The 19,288-nt window shown below is 46.4% G+C and overlaps 1 protein-coding gene across 1 annotated transcript in view; it reads left to right on the top strand.

Moving 5' to 3' along the window:
- Positions 1-19,288, top strand: part of LOC126108225 (uncharacterized) — a 927,355-nt gene that overhangs the window by 690,918 nt on the left and 217,149 nt on the right. The gene's annotated exons all lie outside the window — the stretch shown is intronic.

Raw genomic sequence — 19,288 nt, 5'->3', positions numbered from 1 at the left:
AACAAGAGGTGGCGGGGGGGGGGGGGGGGGTAGCGGGAGAGAGAGAGAGAGAGAGAGAGAGAGAGAGAGAGAGAGAGAGAGAGAGAGATTGCTGCTACAATCTGGTAAAGTAGGTCACAGCCTCCACTCACAATGACAAAGACGTGCAATACTTACAAAAGCCGCAATCTTCCCCTCCCTCGAGACGACGTCACTGCCCGACATTTCCACCCCCTGAAACCCTGCCTCACTCTCTGCCAACTCCCCCACTCTGCATCGCTCCCCTTTCCTCCCGCCCACGCCTCGCACAACACGCAAACAGGCGTAATACGACTGCAAATGTTATCTGCTCCTACAGGGTGTTTCCGTAACAGCGTGCAAAAACGTAACAGGGCGTAGAGGATTCTCCACTGAACAATTTTAGTTAGGGAACCCGGGCTCGGAGGAGCCAGCTTAAGGAAATACGAAAGTAAACTTGTCTACCGGTCCGTCCAGCATTACTGTTTTCGCTACGGTCGCAGGTTCGAATCCTGCCTCGGGCACGGATGTGTGTGATGTCCTTAGGTTAGTTAGGTTTAAGTAGTTCTAAGTTCTAGGCGCACAAGTTTACACATAATGTGCTGTTTATTGACATGTACACCCTTTGTTTCCTGCAAGTAATCACGGAGGACAATCTCACTGGGCCATATCTTCTACCTGGCCGCCTGAGTAGCCGCCTGTTCTTGAGATTCGTGCAAAGAGTTCTGCCTGAGTTGTTGGAGAACGTACCCTTGGCTGTTCGTGAGAGGATATGGATGCCACATGACGGTGCACCGCCTAACTTCAGTGTGGATGTCCGGAACCATCTTAGTGTTGTATTTCTCTGTTTTCGAAGGGGAGGTCATATTCCGAGGCCTGCGAGGTCACCTCACCTGAATCCTCTCGATTACTTCCTACGGGGATATCTAAAGTCACTTGTGTATGAGACCTCATTGGATAGGGAGATAGAAATTGTTGCCAGAATTGTAGCTGCCTGAAATGTACGAGGTGCATTCAAGTTCTAAGGCCTCCGATTTCTTTTCTCCGGACTGGAAAGAGATAGAAACATGCGCATTGTTTTAAAATGAGGCCGCGTTCATTGTCAATACGTCCCAGAGATGGCAGCACCGTACGGCAGATGGAATTTTACCGCCAGTGGCGAGAATGAGAACTGTTTTAAATACTTAAAATGGCGACGTTTTCCTTGCTTGAACAGCGTGCAATCATTCGTTTTCTGAATTTGCGTGGTGTGAAACCAATTCATCAACAGTTGAAGGAGACATGTGGTGACGGAGTTATGGATGTGTCGAAAGTGCGTTCGTGGGTGCGACAGTTTAATGAAGGCAGAACATCGTGTGAGAACAAACCGAAACGACCTCGGGCTCGCACAAGCCAGTCTGACGACAGGATCGAGAAAGTGGAGAGAATTGTTTTGGGGGATCGCCGAATGACTGTCGAACAGATCGCCTCCAGAGTTGGCATTTCTGTGGGTTCTGTGCACACAATCCTGCATGACGACCTGAAAATGCGAAAAGTGTCATCCAGGTGGGTGCCACGAATGCTGACGAACGACCACACGGCTGCCCGTGTGGCACGTTGCCGAGCAATGTTGACGCGCAACGGCAGCACGAATGGGACTTTCTTTTCGTCGGTTGTGACAGTGGATGAGACGTGGATGCCATTTTTCAATCCAGAAACAAAGCGCCAGTCAGCTCAATGGAAGCACACAGATTCACCGCCACCAAAAAAATTTCGGGTAACCGCCAGTGCTGAAAAAATGATGGTGTCCATGTTCTGGGACAGCGAGGGCGTAATCCTTCCCCATTGCGTCCCAAAGGGCACTACGGTAACAGGTGCATCCTACGAAAATGTTTTGAAGAACAAATTCCTTCCTGCACTGCAACAAAAACGTCCGGGAAGGGCTGCGCGTGTGCTGTTTCACCGAGACGACGCACCGGTACATCGAGCTAACGTTACGCAACAGTTTCTTCGTGATAACAACTTTGAAGTGATTCCTCGTGCTCCCTACTCACCTGACCTCGCTCCTAGTGACTTTCGGCTTTTTCCAACAATGAAAGACACTCTCCGTGGCCGCACATTCACCAGCCGTGATGCTATTGCCTCAGCGATTTTCCAGTGGTCAAAACAGACTCGTAAAGAAGCCTTCGCCGCTGCCATGGAATCGTGGCGTCAGCGTTGTGAAAAATGTGTACGTCTGCAGAGCGATTACGTCGAGAAGTAACGCCAGTTTCATCGATTTCGGGTGAGTAGTTAATTAGAAAAAAAATCGCAGGCCTTAGAACTCGAATGCACCTCGTAATACGAAACGCACCACCGATATTTTTCAGTGTGCGTCGGAATCTGTGTCGCTGATTTCATGCTTGCATTGACGTTGATGGCCGAAGATTCAGCACCTTTTGTAAGATACCGTACAAATGGTACGTTCATTCTGTCAGTGATTGAACTGTGAATTGTCCGCTGCTCGTGGTCGTGCGGTAGCGTTCTCGCTTCCCGCGCCCGGGTTCGATTCCCGGCGGGGTCAGGGATTTTCTCTGCCTCGTGATGACTGGGTGTTGTGTGATGTCCTTAGGTTAGTTAGGTTTAAGTAGTTCTAAGTTCTAGGGGACTGATGACCATAGCTGTAAGTCCCATACTGCTCAGAGCCATTTGAACCATTTTTTGAACTGTGAATTTACTTTCAAAACTTTTTCTTAGGAATTTACTTTATTTACTACCGATTCCTCAAGAACATTAACACATTTAATCACACTATGTGAGAGTGGAAGTAGTTGCCAGTGGGTAACTGATGCAAACAAATCACATTTCTTTCAACAAATGGAAATTTTATTCCTAAAAGCTTTTTTTTAATAATAAACAGATTTAAAATTATAAGCAGAAATCACCCTCTAAATAACGTGGTCCAACTAAAATATTCAAAAATGGTTCAAGTGGCTCTGAGCACTATGGGACTTAACATCTTAGGTCATAAGTCCCCTAGAACTTAGAACTACTTAAACCTAACTAACCTAAGGACATCACACACATCCATGCCCGAGGCAGGATTCGAACCTGCGACCGTAGCAGTCGCGCGGTTCCGGACTGAAGCGCCTAGAACCGCTAGACCACCGCGGCCGGCCCGGTGGAGGATTCCGTTGACTTGTCTCCTTGTCATCAAAGGTTTGCGGTTCCCCCTTTCTGCTGCTAATAGAGTGGATGTGCAGAATCAACTGTCATTACAAGTCCCTTCCTTACAAGTCGCTTTTGCCAACGGACGATACAGCACGACACAGGCACAAATTTGAATAAAGCGGAAAAAAAATTGCCGCGAGGGAGTTCTGATCACGGCTCGCCCGTTTGATGGTCCAACAACATAACCACTTGAACTAGCGCTCTATATTCCACTTCTTCTTCTTGCACCGTTCACTCTTTCTACTTTCCTTTTTTTCACAATCCAGTACACCTTCTTCCTCTTTTCATGCTTGACTTGTGTTCAGTTTTCGACGGACTTTCCACTGGGTCCTTTTACAACTACGTCTCACCTTGTTCGCAGATGATGCTATAATTTACCGTCTAGTAAGGTTACCCGTTAACATCGAGTATAGATTTAAGTGTCAGGAAGTCGTTTCTGAAAGTATTTGTATGGATTGTAGCCATGTATGGAAGTGAAACGTAGACGATAAATAGTTCGGACAAGAAGAGAATAGAAGCTTTCGAAATGTGGTGCTACAGAAGAATGCTGAAGATTAGATGGGTAGATCACGTAACTTACGAGGAGGTATTGAATAGAATTGGGGAGAAGAGGAGTTTGTGGCACAACTTGACTAGAAGAAGGGACCGGTTGGTAGGACATGTTCTGAGGCATCAAGGGATCACAAATTTAGTACTGGAGGGCAGCGTGGAGGGTAAAAATCGTAGAGGGAGACCAAGAGATGAATACCCTAAGCAGATTCAGAAGGATGTAGGCTGCAGTAGGTACTGGGAGATGAAGAAGCTTGCACAGGAGAGCTGCATCAAACCAGTCTCAGGACTGAAGACCACAACAACAAGGTCATCCGAAGAGCAGTATCAGTTGCAAAGCGATTTAGAAAAGATTTCTGTATGGTGTGGCAGGTGGCAGTTGACGCTAAATAACGAAAAGTGTGAGGTGAACCACACGAGTTCCAAAAGAAATCCGTTGGAATTCGATTACTCGATAAATAGTACAATTCTCAAGGCTGTCAATTCAACCAAGTACCTGGGTGTTAAAATTACGAACAACTTCAGTTGGAAAGACCACATAGATAATATTGTGGGGAAGGCGAGCCAAAGGTTGCGTTTCATTGGCAGGACACTTAGAAGATGCAACAAGTCCACTAAAGAGACAGCTTACACTACACTTCTTCGTCCTCTGTTAGAATATTGCTGCGCGGTGTGCGATCCTTACCAGGTGGGATTGACGGAGGACATCGAAAGGGTGCAAAAAAGGGCAGCTCGTTTTGTATTATCACGTAATAGGGGAGAGAGTGTGGCAGATATGATACGCGAGTTGGGATGGAAGTCATAAAAAGAAAAGACGTTTTTCGTCGCGGCGAGATCTATTTACGAAATTTCAGTCACCAAATTTCTCTTCCGAATGCGAAAAATAGATAGGAATGATCATCAAAATAAAATAAGAGAATTCAGAGCTCGAACAGAAAGGTTTAGGTGTTCGTTATTCCCGCGCGCTGTTCGGGAGTGGAATGGTAGAGAGATAGTATGATTGTGGTTCGATGAACCGTCTGCCAAGCACTTAAACGTGAATTGCAGAGTAATCATGTCAATGTAAATGTAGATGTAGAAGTCTGAGGGGGTCGTGACTTTCCAACGAATGTGTCTAGAGTTTTAAAGTTCTGTAAATTGTCCAACATTTTCCCCAAGATTTTAGGGTGATGGTCGTGATGTGTTGAGTGGTCCGCCGGTCACCACATTTGCCTGTGCCGTTGTTTTGACACCTGTGTCGTTTCGGTTGTGTTTTAATCCTCCGTGTAGCACCTTCCATCCTCTGTTCGTTTTGTTCAGGCGTGTGCGGTGCTGTGATTGTATGGCTGAATGCGAGTGAGGTGGGAATGATTACATGAGTGTCGATTTGTATTATTCAACAATTTTCTTTTAAAATGTGTCAGGGTGGTGATAAAATCTCGCCGTTGAGAGCCTGTAAAGTCAAATCACTTAAACAGGGGATTAACAGGTATATCCAGTTCCCATAGATAGTTAGCACTTGCGAAACATTGCTGGTTTCGCCTAGTCATGTTTATTACCTGTCTTTCCCTATAGCTCACACCAACTTTCCTGCGAATTTAAAAGATTCTGTAGCAGGTCGAATGCTTCTTGTGGGTCCAGAAATCCTGCGGTGTCTGTCCTCGATTATCTGCTTAGAAAAGTTCTGGACGCGACTTGCAGGCCACTTACTGATATTCAGTTTCTTACGTAAGAATATCATAGAGACGGTGCATGTCCAGCCATACTACACTCCTGGAAATGGAAAAAAGAACACATTGACACCGGTGTGTCAGACCCACCATACTTGCTCCGGACACTGCGAGAGGGCTGTACAAGCAATGATCACACGCACGGCACAGCGGACACACCAGGAACCGCGGTGATGGCCGTCGAATGGCGCTAGCTGCGCAGCATTTGTGCACCGCCGCCGTCAGTGTCAGCCAGTTTGCCGTGGCATACGGAGCTCCATCGCAGTCTTTAACACTGGTAGCATGCCGCGACAGCGTGGACGTGAACCGTATGTGCAGTTGACGGACTTTGAGCGAGGGCGTATAGTGGGCATGCGGGAGGCCGGGTGGACGTACCGCCGAATTGCTCAACACGTGGGGCGTGAGGTCTCCACAGTACATCGATGTTGTCGCCAGTGGTCGGCGGAAGGTGCACGTGCCCGTCGACCTGGGACCGGACCGCAGCGAAGCACGGATGCACGCCAAGACCGTAGGATCCTACGCAGTGCCGTAGGGGACCGCACCGCCACTTCCCAGCAAATTAGGGACACTGTTGCTCCTGGGGTATCGGCGAGGACCATTCGCAACCGTCTCCATGAAGCTGGGCTACGGTCCCGCACACCGTTAGGCCGTCTTCCGCTCACGCCCCAACATCGTGCAGCCCGCCTCCAGTGGTGTCGCGACAGGCGTGAATGGAGGAACGAATGGAGACGTGTCGTCTTCAGCGATGAGAGTCGCTTCTGCCTTGGTGCCAATGATGGTCGTATGCGTGTTTGGCGCCGTGCAGGTGAGCGCCACAATCAGGACTGCATACGACCGAGGCACACAGGGCCAACACCCGGCATCACGGTGTGGGGAGCGATCTCCTACACTGGCCGTACACCACTGGTGATCGTCGACGGGACACTGAATAGTGCACGGTACATCCAAACCGTCATCGAACCCATCGTTCTACCATTCCTAGACCGGCAAGGGAACTTGCTGTTCCAACAGGACAATGCACGTCCGCATGTATCCCGTGCCACCCAACGTGCTCTAGAAGGTGTAAGTCAACTACCCTGGCCAGCAAGATCTCCGGATCTGTCCCCCATTGAGCATGTTTGGGACTGGATGAAGCGTCGTCTCACGCGGTCTGCACGTCCAGCACGAACGCTGGTCCAACTGAGGCGCCAGGTGAAAATGGCATGGCAAGCGGTTCCACAGGACTACATCCAGCATCTCTACGATCGTCTCCATGGGAGAATAGCAGCCTGCATTGCTGCGAAAGGTGGATATACACTGTACTAGTGCCGACATTGTGCATGCTCTGTTGCCTGTGTGTATGTGCCTGTGGTTCTGTCAGTGTGATCATGTGATGTATCTGACCCCAGGAATGTGTCAATAAAGTTTCCCCTTCCTGGGACAATGAATTCACGGTGTTCTTATTTCAATTTCCAGGAGTGTATAAGAACATTCGCCACATATACATACAAGATATCAAGTACGCTCCATATGTGAATGGAACGGGAGGTATGTTTATTACGGAGTAAAAAGTACGCTCTCGCACGTCTTTAGTATTTCGTAGAGTATAAATGATTTGGAAGCAGGAGAGACACCGACTGGAAGTGCACCACAGACATTAAAACAAGGATAGGAATGGCAAAAGAGGTGTTTTATAAGAAAAGGAGAATCTTCTGCAGCGGTCTGGACAGAGAACTCAGGAAGAGGCTCATAAAATGTGTTGTATAGAGTGTTCTTCTATATGGCGCTTAAACATGGACTATGAGGAAAAAAGACAGAGAAAGGCTGGAGGCTTCCGAGATCTAGACATGGCGGAAGATGGAAAGAATAAGTTGGATGGACAGAGTAAAAAATGAAGAGGTACTGAGAAGAGTGGGAGAGAAAAGACAGTTACTAGATGTAATAAAGAGAAGAAAAAGAAATTGGATTGGGCATATATTAAGAAAGAATGACGGACTGATAAAAACAGTTTTAGAAGGTTATGTTGAAGGGAAAAGGAAGCGAGGAAGGAAGAGATTCCAGATACTGGATGACATGATGGACGGTACAACATACAGCAGCCTTAAGAAGGAAGCAATGGATAGCAGAAAATGGAGAGGCAAAGGACCTGGTAATATAGCAGATAACTGATGATGATGAGAGTATAAATATAGTCGCAGACACTACATAAATTTCACAATTCCTCTAGAAAGAAAGTATCAATTACGATAGCAATTGCGTATTGTAATGTATGTCTTGCAAGCGGGCCGCAGAATTGTAATGTATGTCTAGTTATATCGCAGGGGCAACTGCGTTCGCCATTACTGGAGTATTCCGTTCTGTTTACGCAATATGCATCAAAGCTATTACTGCGTTATTTGCACAGCTGACGGGCAGCTTCCGCTATATTGTTCCACACTGCAGGAAATTCAATCAATTTTCGCGTTTGTAAAGGAGGTAAGCTACTCGTACTTGCTGAATGTAAAGTGAAACATACACTACTGGAAATTGAAATAAGAACACCGTGAATTCATTGTCCCAGGAAGGGGAAACTTTATTGACACATTCCTGGGGTCAGATACATCACATGATCACACTGACAGAACCACAGGCACATAGACACAGGCAACAGAGCATGCACAATGTCGGCACTAGTACAGTGTATATCCACCTTTCGCAGCAATGCAGGCTGCTATTCTCCCATGGAGACGATCGTAGAGATGCTGGATGTAGTCCTGTTGAACGGCTTGCCATGCCATTTCCACCTGGCGCCTCAGTTGGACCAGCGTTCGTGCTGGACGTGCAGACCGCGTGAGACGACGCTTCATCCAGTCCCAAACATGCTCAATGGGGGACAGATCCGGAGATCTTGCTGACCAGGGTAGTTGACTTACACCTTCTAGAGCACGTTGGATGGCACGGGATACATGCGGACGTGCATTGTCCTGTTGGAACAGCAAGTTCCCTTGCCGGTCTAGGAATGGTAGAACGATGGGTTCGATGACGGTTTGGATGTACCGTGCACTATTCAGTGTCCCCTCGACGATCACCAGTGGTGTACGGCCAGTGTAGGAGATCGCTGCCCACACCATGATGCCGGGTGTTGGCCCTGTGTGCCTCGGTCGTATGCAGTCCTGATTGTGGCGCTCACCTGCACGGCGCCAAACACGCATACGACCATCATTGGCACCGAGGCAGAAGCGACTCTCATCGCTGAAGACGACACGTCTCCATTCGTTCCTCCATTCACGCCTGTCGCGACACCACTGGAGGCGGGCTGCACGATGTTGGGGCGTGAGCGGAAGACGGCCTAACGGTGTGCGGGACCGTAGCCCAGCTTCATGGAGACGGTTGCGAATGGTCCTCGCCGATACCCCAGGAGCAACAGTGTCCCTAATTTGCTGGGAAGTGGCGGTGCGGTCCCCTACGGCACTGCGTAGGATCCTACGGTCTTGGCGTGCATCCCAGGTCGACGGGCACGTGCACCTTCCGCCGACCACTGGCGACAACATCGATGTACTGTGGAGACCTCACGCCCCACGTGTTGAGCAATTCGGTGGTACGTCCACCCGGCCTCCCGCATGCCCACTATACGCCCTCGCTCAAAGTCCGTCAACTGCACATACGGTTCACGTCCACGCTGTCGCGGCATGCTACCAGTGTTAAAGACTGCGATGGAGCTCCGTATGCCACGGCAAACTGGCTGACACTGACGGCGGCGGTGCACAAATGCTGCGCAGCTAGCGCCATTCGACGGCCAATACCGCGGTTCCTGGTGTGTCCGCTGTGCCGTGCGTGTAATCATTGCTTGTACAGCCCTCTCGCAGTGTCCGGAGCAAGTATGGTGGGTCTGACACACCGGTGTCAATGTGTTCTTTTTTCCATTTCCAGGAGTGTATTTTGCACTCTAAAAAAGATCCCGCTTTTACATTTAGTTTAGTTCTAATAATATCTCTGAAATAACAGTAAAGGTAGTTGAGTGCCTTCGTTCCTGCAATTTTGGATGTTCAATCATATACTAGGAATATATTTGCAGTTATCGCAGTATTCTGGATTTTTCGCCAACGTCAAACTGCGATATCACACGACTAGAATATATCACTATTTATTTATATTTTGTACTAAGACTGAAACTTTAATACTAAGCGTATATCCCCTGTTTCCTAACATTCATTTATTAGTAACAGCAACGATGAGTAGTAATTGCTGCTGCTACGACTGAAAATCGAAATTCGAGAAAAGAGGAAAAGCTGTTTTTTTGTAGGCAAGTAGAACAAAAGTGTAATTGTGCATATCACACTGGTAAAATGCCTTATGTATGGAAAAATATGACGAGAAATGCCTTACGCAATCTGACATCATTATGGTCATCATCATCATCGTCGTCATCGTCATCATCATCATCATCATCATCATCATCATCACCACCACCACCATGATCTTGAACAGTTTCCAGCTCCAGGCTGGGTGTGTTTGGAACATGACCTTAGCAGTCGTCCCGTTACTCCATCGTTTTTCTGTGTTAATTCTGGCTCACGTCCCCACGACTTTCAGCCATCTATTCCGTTTCCTTCGCACCTCCATTCAGTCTGTCTTCTTTTGCATCCCCTTGTTTTCCAATCCCTGTAAGTGCCCATACATCTTGGCCTTGAGTTTCTATCCTGCTCAGTAAGGCTTCCTCTGTCACTGTCACCCGTACCGTTTCATTCCTCATACTACACTATGTGATCAAAAGTATCCGGAAACCCCCAAAAACATACGTTCTTATATTAGGTGCATTGCGCTGCCACCTTCTGCCAGGTACTCCACATCAGCGACCTCAGTAGTCATCAGACATCGTGAGAGAGCAGAATGGGGCGATCCGCGGAACTCACGGACTTCGAATGTGGTTAGGTGATTGGGTGTCACTTGTGTCATACGTCTGTACGCGAGATTTTCACACTCCTAAATATCCCTAGGTCCACTGTTTCCGATGTGATAGTGAAGTAGAAACGTGAAGGGACACGTACAGCACAAAAGTGTACAGGCCGATCTCGTCTCTTGACTGACAGAGACCGCCGACAGTTGAAGAGGGTCGTAATGTGTAATGGGGAGACATCTATCCAGGCCGTCACACAGGAATTGCAAACTGCATCAGGATCCACTGCAAGTACTATGACAGAAGGCGGCAAGTGAGAAAACTTGGATTTTACGGTTGAGCGGCTGCTCATAAGCCACACATCACGCCGGTAAATGCCAAACGACGCCTCGCTTGGTGTAAAGGAGTGTAAACATTGGGCGACTGAACAGTGGAGAAACGTTGTGTGGAGTGACGAATCTCGGGACACAGTGTGGCGATCCGATGTTAGGGTGTGGGTATGGAGAATGCCCGGTGAACGTCAACTGCCAGCGTGTGTAGTGCCAACAGTAAATATGGAGGCGGTGGTGTTATGGTGTGGTCGTGTTTTTCATGGATGGGCTTGCAACCCTTGTTGTTTTGCGTGGCACTATGACAGCACAGGCCTGCATTGATGTTTTAAGTACCTTCTTGCTTCCTACTGTTGAAGAGCAATTCGGGGATGGCGATTGCATCTTTCAACACGATCGAGCACTTGTCCCTGATGCACGGCCTGTGGCGGAGTGGTTACACGGCAGTAACATTCCTGTAATGGACTAGCGTGACCTGAATCCTATAGAACACCTTTGGGATGTTTTGGAACGCCGACTTCGTGCCAGTCCTCACCGACCGACATCGATACCTTTCCTCAGTGCAGAACTCCGTGAAGAATGGGCTGCCATTCCCCAAGAAACCTTCCAGCACCTGATTGAACGTATGCCTGCGACAGTGGAAGATGTCATCAAGGCTAAGGGTGGGCCAACACAATACTGAATTCCAGCATTAGCGATGGAGGGCGCCACGAACTTTTAAGTCATTTTCAGCCACGTGTCCGGATACTTTTGATCACACAGTGTATGGGGCAAAGTGCTTGGAATTTTCCATGATATTCAGATTATATTTACATAATTGTAATGGAAAAGTACTGAAATTTTCAGAAGCTCAATATATTGAAAGACATTAAAGTGGGGGAATTTTGTAGACTCTCTTGAATAGTTTCTGACAGAAAGGTTCATATACTAATTTTTGAAAATGAAACTTTTAGATTCCGTAAAAGAGTTAAATTTATATATAATCGAAAAAACTCATCATTAAATGTGTTAATTGCATTCGTTGTTGTTGTTGTTGTGGTCTTCAGTCCTGAGACTGGTTTGATGCAGCTCTCCATGCTACTCTATCCTGTGCAAGCTTCTTCATCTCCCAGTATCTACTGCAACCTACATCCTTCTGAATCTGCTTAATGTATTCATCTCTTGGTCTCCCCCTACGATTTTTACCCTCCACGCTGCCCTCCAATACTAAATTGGTGATCCCTTGATGCCTCAGAACGTGTCCTGCCAACCGATCCCTTCTTCTGGTCAAGTTGTGCCACAAACTTCTCTTCTCCCCAATCCTATTCAATATCTCCTCATTAGTTACGTGATCTACCCACCTTATCTTCAGCATTCTTCTGTAGCACCACATTTCGAAAGCTTCTATTCTCTTCTTGTCCAAACTAGTTATCGTCCATGTTTCACTTCCATACATGGCTACACTCCATACAAATACTTTCACAAACGACTTCCTGACACTTAAATCTATACTCGATGTTAACAGATTCCTCTTCTTGAGAAACGCTTTCCTTGCCATTGCCAGTCTACATTTTATATCCTCTCTACTTCGACCATCATCAGTTATTTTTCTCCCCAAATAGCAAAACTCCTTTACTACTTTAAGTGTCTCATTTGCTAATCTAATTCCCTCAGCATCACCCGACTTAATTTGACTACATTCCATTATCCTCGTTTTCCTTTTGTTGATGTTCATCTTATATCCTCCTTTCAAGACGCTATCCATTCCATTCAACTGCTCTTCCAAGTCCTTTGCTGTCTCTGACAGAATTACAATGTCATCGGCGAACCTCAAAGTTTTTACTTCTTCTCCATGAATTTTAATACCTAGTCCGAATTTTTCTTTTGTTTCCTTTACTGCTTGCTCAATATACAGATTGAATAACATTGGGGAGAGGCTACAACCCTGTCTCACTCCCTTCCCAACCACTGCTTCCCTCTCATGTCCCTCGACTGTTACAACTGCCATCTGGTCTCTGTACAAATTGTATATAGCCTTTCGCTCCCTGTATTTTACACCTGCCACCTTCAGAATTTGAAAGAGAGTATTCCAGTCAACATTGTCGAAAGCTTTCTCTAAGTCTACAAATGCTAGAAACGTAGGTTTGCCTTTCCTTAATCTTTCTTCTAAGATAAGTCGTAAGGTCAGTATTGCCTCACGTGTTCCAGTATTTCTACGGAATCCAAACTGATCTTCCCCGAGGTCGGCTTCTACCAGTTTTTCCATTCGTCTGTAAAGAATTCGCGTTAGTATTTTGCAGCTGTGACTTAGTTCCAATGGAATGTTGTCTACTCCGGGGGCCTTGTTTCAACTCAGGTCTTTCAGTGCTCTGTCAAACTCTTCACGCAGTATCTTATCTCCCATTTCGTCCTCATCTACATCCTCTTCCATTTCCATAATATTGTCCTCAAGTACATCGCTCTTGTATAGACCCTCTATATACTCCTTCCACCTTTCTACTTTCCCTTCTTTGCTTATAACTGGGTTGCCATCTGAGCTCTTGATATTCATACAAGTGGTTCTCTTCTCTCCAAAGGTCTCTTTAATTTTCCTGTAGGCAGTATCTATCTTACCCCTAGTGAGACAAGCCTCTACATCCTTACATTTGTCCTCTAGCCATCCCTGCTTAGCCATTTTGCACTTCCTGTCGATATCATTTTTGAGACGTTTGTATTCCTTTTTGCCTGCTTCATTTACTGCATTCTTAAATTTTCTCCTTTCATCAATTAAATTCAATATTTCTTCTGTTACCCAAGGATTTCTATTAGCCCTCGTTTTTTACCTACTTGATCCTCTGCTGCCTTCACTGCTTCATCCCTCAGAGCTACCCATTCTTCTTCTACTGTATTTCTTTCCCCCATTCCTGTCAATTGTTCCCTTATGCTCTCCCTGAAACTCTCTACAACCTCTGGTTCTTTCAGTTTATCGAGGTCCCATCTCCTTAAATTCCCACCTTCTTGCAGTTTCTTTAGTTTCAATCTGCAGTTCATAACCAATAGATTGTGGTCAGAATCCACATCTGCCCCAGGAAATGTCTTACAGTTTAAAACCTGGTTCCTAAATCTCTGTCTTACCATTATATAATCTATCTGATACCTTTTAGTATCTCCAGGATTCTTCCAGGTATACAACCTTCTTTTATGATTCTTGCATTCATACTGTAGTGCAAAATTTAATTGCTATATCCTAAAAATAGTGAATTTGGTGCATCTGTTAAACAGTGTTTTACATCGTCGTGCCCATTTTCCTAAAGCTTGGCTATAGGAAAATAAGGCCACGGCCTTACCGCAGAGGTATCACTGCTTCCCAGCAGATCGTCGAAGTTAAGTTGCGTCGGACTGCCGAGTGCTGTTGGCAACGGGTTGCGCTCAGCCCCTGTGAGGCCATTTATTAAGGACAGGCTTGACTGAGAACTAGCGGCTCTGGTCACAAATGCTGAAAATGGCCGTGAGAGTAGTGTGCTATCCACATGCCCCTCCGTATCAGCTTCTAATAGCCTGAGGCCTGAGGATGACATGATGGTCGGTCGGTACCGTTGGGCCATCGTGGTCTCTTGGGACTGAGCTTTATACGAAAGGAGGAGACACCTACAGCGCTATTTTTTAGGTGCTACACTGCATCGTATTTACCAGTCGCTGTTTGAGTAAATTATACCACTGCGTCATTGTGAAATGGCTTGCTAATGCACCAGTGTACCGATAAACGTCGAACACTGAGTTGCGGCATGCAGCAGATTAGTGACTTACGACACAATGAAATACACTCCTGGAAATGGAAAAAAGAACACATTGACACCGGTGTGTCAGACCCACCATACTTGCTCCGGACACTGCGAGAGGGCTGTGCAAGCAATGATCACACGCACGGCACAGCGGACACACCAGGAACCGCGGTGTTGGCCGTCGAATGGCGCTAGCTGCGCAGCATTTGTGCACCGCCGCCGTCAGTGTCAGCCAGTTTGCCGTGGCATACGGAGCTCCATCGCAGTCTTTAACACTGGTAGCATGCCGCGACAGCGTGGACGTGAACCGTATGTGCAGTTGACGGACTTTGAGCGAGGGCGTATAGTGGGCATGCGGGAGGCCGGGTGGACGTACCGCCGAATTGTTCAACACGTGGGGCGTGAGGTCTCCACAGTACATCGATGTTGTCGCCAGTGGTCGGCGGAAGGTGCACGTGCCCGTCGACCTGGGACCGGACCGCAGCGACGCACGGATGCACGCCAAGACCGTAGGATCCTACGCAGTGCCGTAGGGGACCGCACCGCCACTTGCCAGCAAATTAGGGACACTGTTGCTCCTGGGGTATCGGCGAGGACCATTCGCAACCGTCTCCATGAAGCTGGGCTACGGTCCCGCACACCGTTAGGCCGTCTTCCGCTCACGCCCCAACATCGTGCAGCCCGCCTCCAGTGGTGTCGCGACAGGCGTGAATGGAGGGACGAATGGAGACGTGTCGTCTTCAGCGATGAGAGTCGCTTCTGCCTTGGTGCCAATGATGGTCGTATGCGTGTTTGGCGCCGTGCAGGTGAGCGCCACAATCAGGACTGCATACGACCGAGGCACACAGGGCCAACACCCGGCGTCATGGTGTGGGGAGCGATCTCCTACACTGGCCGTACACCACTGGTGATCGTCGAGGGGACACTGAATAGTGCACGGTACATCCAAACCGTCATCGAACCCATCGTTCTACCATTCCTATACCGGCAAGGGAACTTGCTGTTCCAACAGGACAATGCACGTCCGCATGTATCCCGTGCCACCCAACGTGCTCTAGAAGGTGTAAGTCAACTACCCTGGCCAGCAAGATCTCCGGATCTGTCCCCCATTGAGCATGTTTGGGACTGGATGAAGCGTCGTCTCACGCGGTCTGCACGTCCAGCACGAACGCTGGTCCAACTGAGGCGCCAGGTGGAAATGGCATGGCAAGCCGTTCCACAGGACTACATCCAGCATCTCTACGATCGTCTCCATGGGAGAATAGCAGCCTGCATTGCTGCGAAAGGTGGATATACACTGTACTAGTGCCGACATTGTGCATGCTCTGTTGCCTGTGTCTATGTGCCTGTGGTTCTGTCAGTGTGATCATGTGATGTATCTGACCCCAGGAATGTGTCAATAAAGTTTCCCCTTCCTGGGACAATGAATTCACGGTGTTGTTATTTCAATTTCCAGGAGTGTATATTGTGTTTGAACATTATAAATTACCCTAAAGAAAACGGTCTATTGACACACAGTCAACATGGGTTTAGAAAACATCGTTCCTGTGAAACCCAACCATCTCTCTATTCACGTGAAGAGTGCTGTTGACAAGGGATTTCAGATCGATTCCGTATTTCTAGATTTCTGGAAGGCTTTTAACACTGTACCACACAAGCGGCTTGTAGTAAAATTGCGTGCTTATGATATATCGTCTCAGTTATGTGACTGGATTTGTGATTTCCTGTCAGGGAGGACACAGTTCGTAGTAATTGACGGAAAGTCATCGAGTAAAACAGAAGTGATTTTTGGCGTTCCCCAAGGTAGGGTCATAGACCCTTTGCTGTTGCTGATCTATAGAAACGATTTGGGAGAGCAACCGTCTTCGGTTGTTTGCAGATGACGCTGTCGTTTATCGACTAATAAAGTCATCAGAAGATGAAAACAACCTGCAAAACGATTTAGAAAAGGTATCTGAATTGTGTGAAAATTGGCATTTGATCCTGAATAACGAAAAGTGTGAGGTCATCCACATGAGTGCTAAAAGGAACTCGTTACACTTCGGTTACACGATATATCAGTCCAATCTAAAAGCCGTTAAGTTCAACTACATACCTTGGTACTACAGTTACGAAAAACTTAAATTGGAAGGAACACATAGAAAATGTAGTGTGGAAGGCTAACCAAAGACTGCGTTTTATTGGCAGGACACTTAGAAAGGAGACTGCCTACACTACGCTTGTTCGTCCTCTTTTTAGAATACTGCTGCGCGGTGTGGGATCCTTAGCAGATAGGACTGACGGAGTACATCGAAAAAGTTCAAAGAAAGGCAGCACGTTTTGTATAATCGCGAAATATGGGAGAGGGTGTCACAGAAATGATACAGGATTTGGGCTGGAAATCATTAAAAGAAAGGCCTTTTTCGTTGCGACGGAATCTCCTCACGAAATTCCAATCAGCAACTTTCTCCTCCGAATGCTAAAATATTTTTTTGACACCGACCTACAAAGGGAAGAACAATCACCATGATAAAATAAGGGAAACCAGAGCTCGTACGGAAAGATATAGGTGCTCGTTCTTTCCGCGCGCTATACGAGATTGCAATAATAGAGAATTGTGAAGGTGGTTCGATGAACCCTCTGCCAGGCACTTGAATGTGATTTGCAGAGTATCCATGTAGATGTAGATAAATTTCATGAACACTTTATGAAATTTTATTAACGTAGCAGCAATATGTATGCACTGATTCGCTGTTTACTCAGACAAATATGCAAATGTATCTAGTTTTTGTCTCGTAAACAGAGGGCCATCAAATGTCTACAAGACTTTATAATGCCGTGTCTCGATATTTTTCAACATGTAAAAGTGCCTCGCATCAGTATGACATTTACAGTTATACATTTGTTGTACATAGCTATGAAAAGTAAGTGGCCCTATTACAACTGTAGCAACGACAGTACTGCACCATAATTGTTACTAAAACTCAAAACGTGCAGAAACCAAGGCGAATACTTGTAATATTCGAGTTACGCTATTATCTCAAATTGTAGACAAGCAGCGTCATCCCAAAATCACGTGACTCGTCCGGTTTGATGTTAGAACACGCACAGTAGACTACGCTCACTCTATAGACACACGGAGTCTGTACTTGACAACGGAGATATTCCTACTGTGTGTCCGCAGCTCGTGGTCGTGCGGTAGCGTTGAAAGGTGGCTACACTGAGCCACAGCGCCAAAGATCGCGCCAGAGAGTATTGTTCCGCCGCCTCCACTGGCAGTGATTATTGAAAAGTAGCGGCAGGCAGTTCTCGCCGAGAAGTTGTGGTGGACACTGCTTGTCGTGAAGTCAGAGTGAGATGTGGTAGTGGAGAGTGTTGTTCCATGTTTTATGCAGTGGCTTGATGGGAGAGATAGCAGATGTTGTTCTAATGGAGATATTGTAATGGTCAGAGTGCATTTCGTCAATATATATGGAGGTATTTTCTTTTATTCTTTCAGTGACCTGAATAATGTGTCATTACAGGTTCAGTCAACAAAGCATCTGGCGTGTGTTCTTGTATTAGAGTGTAATTCTGGTTTTCTTGCGCAATTATAGTATTTCTAATTTTCTTTTATCACGTCAGTATAATTGGTATTTAAAAATTCTTGTCTTGTTGAAGAAGAACCGTGCCAGATGTGCGTTGAGTCACACTACCACACACAGAACAGCTACACTTGTGCTTTGTTGGCTTCGTAGGTTTTATAGTTGCTGGGGACTTAATTAATTAACTGTGTTAACGAAAATTTTCATTTCATTCTTTGTTGTTGTTCCATGCAGTCAGATTGCGTACAAAAAGTAGTCAGGGCCAGCCGTTTACGAGACTTGCGTAATCGGACTGACAGCAACTAAAAAATATTTGCATTCATTTTTTTTAATTAAGCCCCCATGCAGCGTTCTCGCTTCCCACGCCCGGGTTCCCGGGTTCGATTCCCGGCGGGGTCAGGGATTTTCTCTGCCTCGTGATGACTGGGTGTTGTGTGCTGTCCTTAGGTTAGTTAGGTTTAAGTAGTTCTAAGTTCTAGGGGACTGATGACCGTAGCTGTTAAGTCCCATAGTGCTCAGAGCCATTTGAGCCTACTGTATGCTTATAATCTTCGCGTTGACCGTTACGGAGCAATTTTTAGGTCTCGAAAACAAAATAAATTCGTGAGTGCAAAGACACATCAGTAAGTGAGCGACATAAGCAAGTAACAAGTTGGCGAGGATCCCCTCTTGCATACATTTATCTTTGAGCGAGTCATTTATACCGTATCGAATGCTTCTATTAATCAGAGTACCTGCTGATAGCTGCCTGCATAATTTACGCCGGGGACAGCGTCAGTGAAAGAGAGCACCTTCATTGTGGACTCTGTTTCATCACTGAGGACTGCCCTCCACTCAATATCGAAGTCCGTTTAATAATTCAGTGCGTCAATAGCTCGCTGTGTCAAAATGTAGCTAACCAGACCTCACGCCCCTCACAGCACACATACATTATACTGGCACCGTTTGTTTTAATGTAATGCTGCACACATTAAGGAGCTCCGCAACGCCCTATACTTGAAATCTTAAAATAACGCTTATAAATTACATCTTTCCTCACAAAGTATTTGAGGTAGGAAGTTGAACTTTTTACAAATTATTTATTGGAATATGGGCTACAACCTAACACAGGCATTTTACAAAATTTTAGTTCACTTATTAAAGATGATTTTTTTTCAATTGTAATGAAAATTCACAACATTTTTTTGCAATTTATTTATATATTCAAAAATATACAGTTTTTTGGAAAAGGCTGTGTTAAATTATGCAGAAGGTACTGTGTAACATTTACTGAAAGTTTGAAACAAATATGTTTGGAAGATCTTTAGAAAACATGTAATTAGTATGAGAAAATAAAAGTTTTGGGAATCGAGCGACA

This window comes from Schistocerca cancellata, chromosome 11 (genome assembly GCF_023864275.1).
Source record: "Schistocerca cancellata isolate TAMUIC-IGC-003103 chromosome 11, iqSchCanc2.1, whole genome shotgun sequence".
Lineage (NCBI taxonomy): Eukaryota > Metazoa > Arthropoda > Insecta > Orthoptera > Acrididae > Schistocerca > Schistocerca cancellata.
The sequence above is the reverse complement of the archived record's forward strand: the minus strand, read 5'-3'. Positions and strand labels throughout refer to the sequence as shown.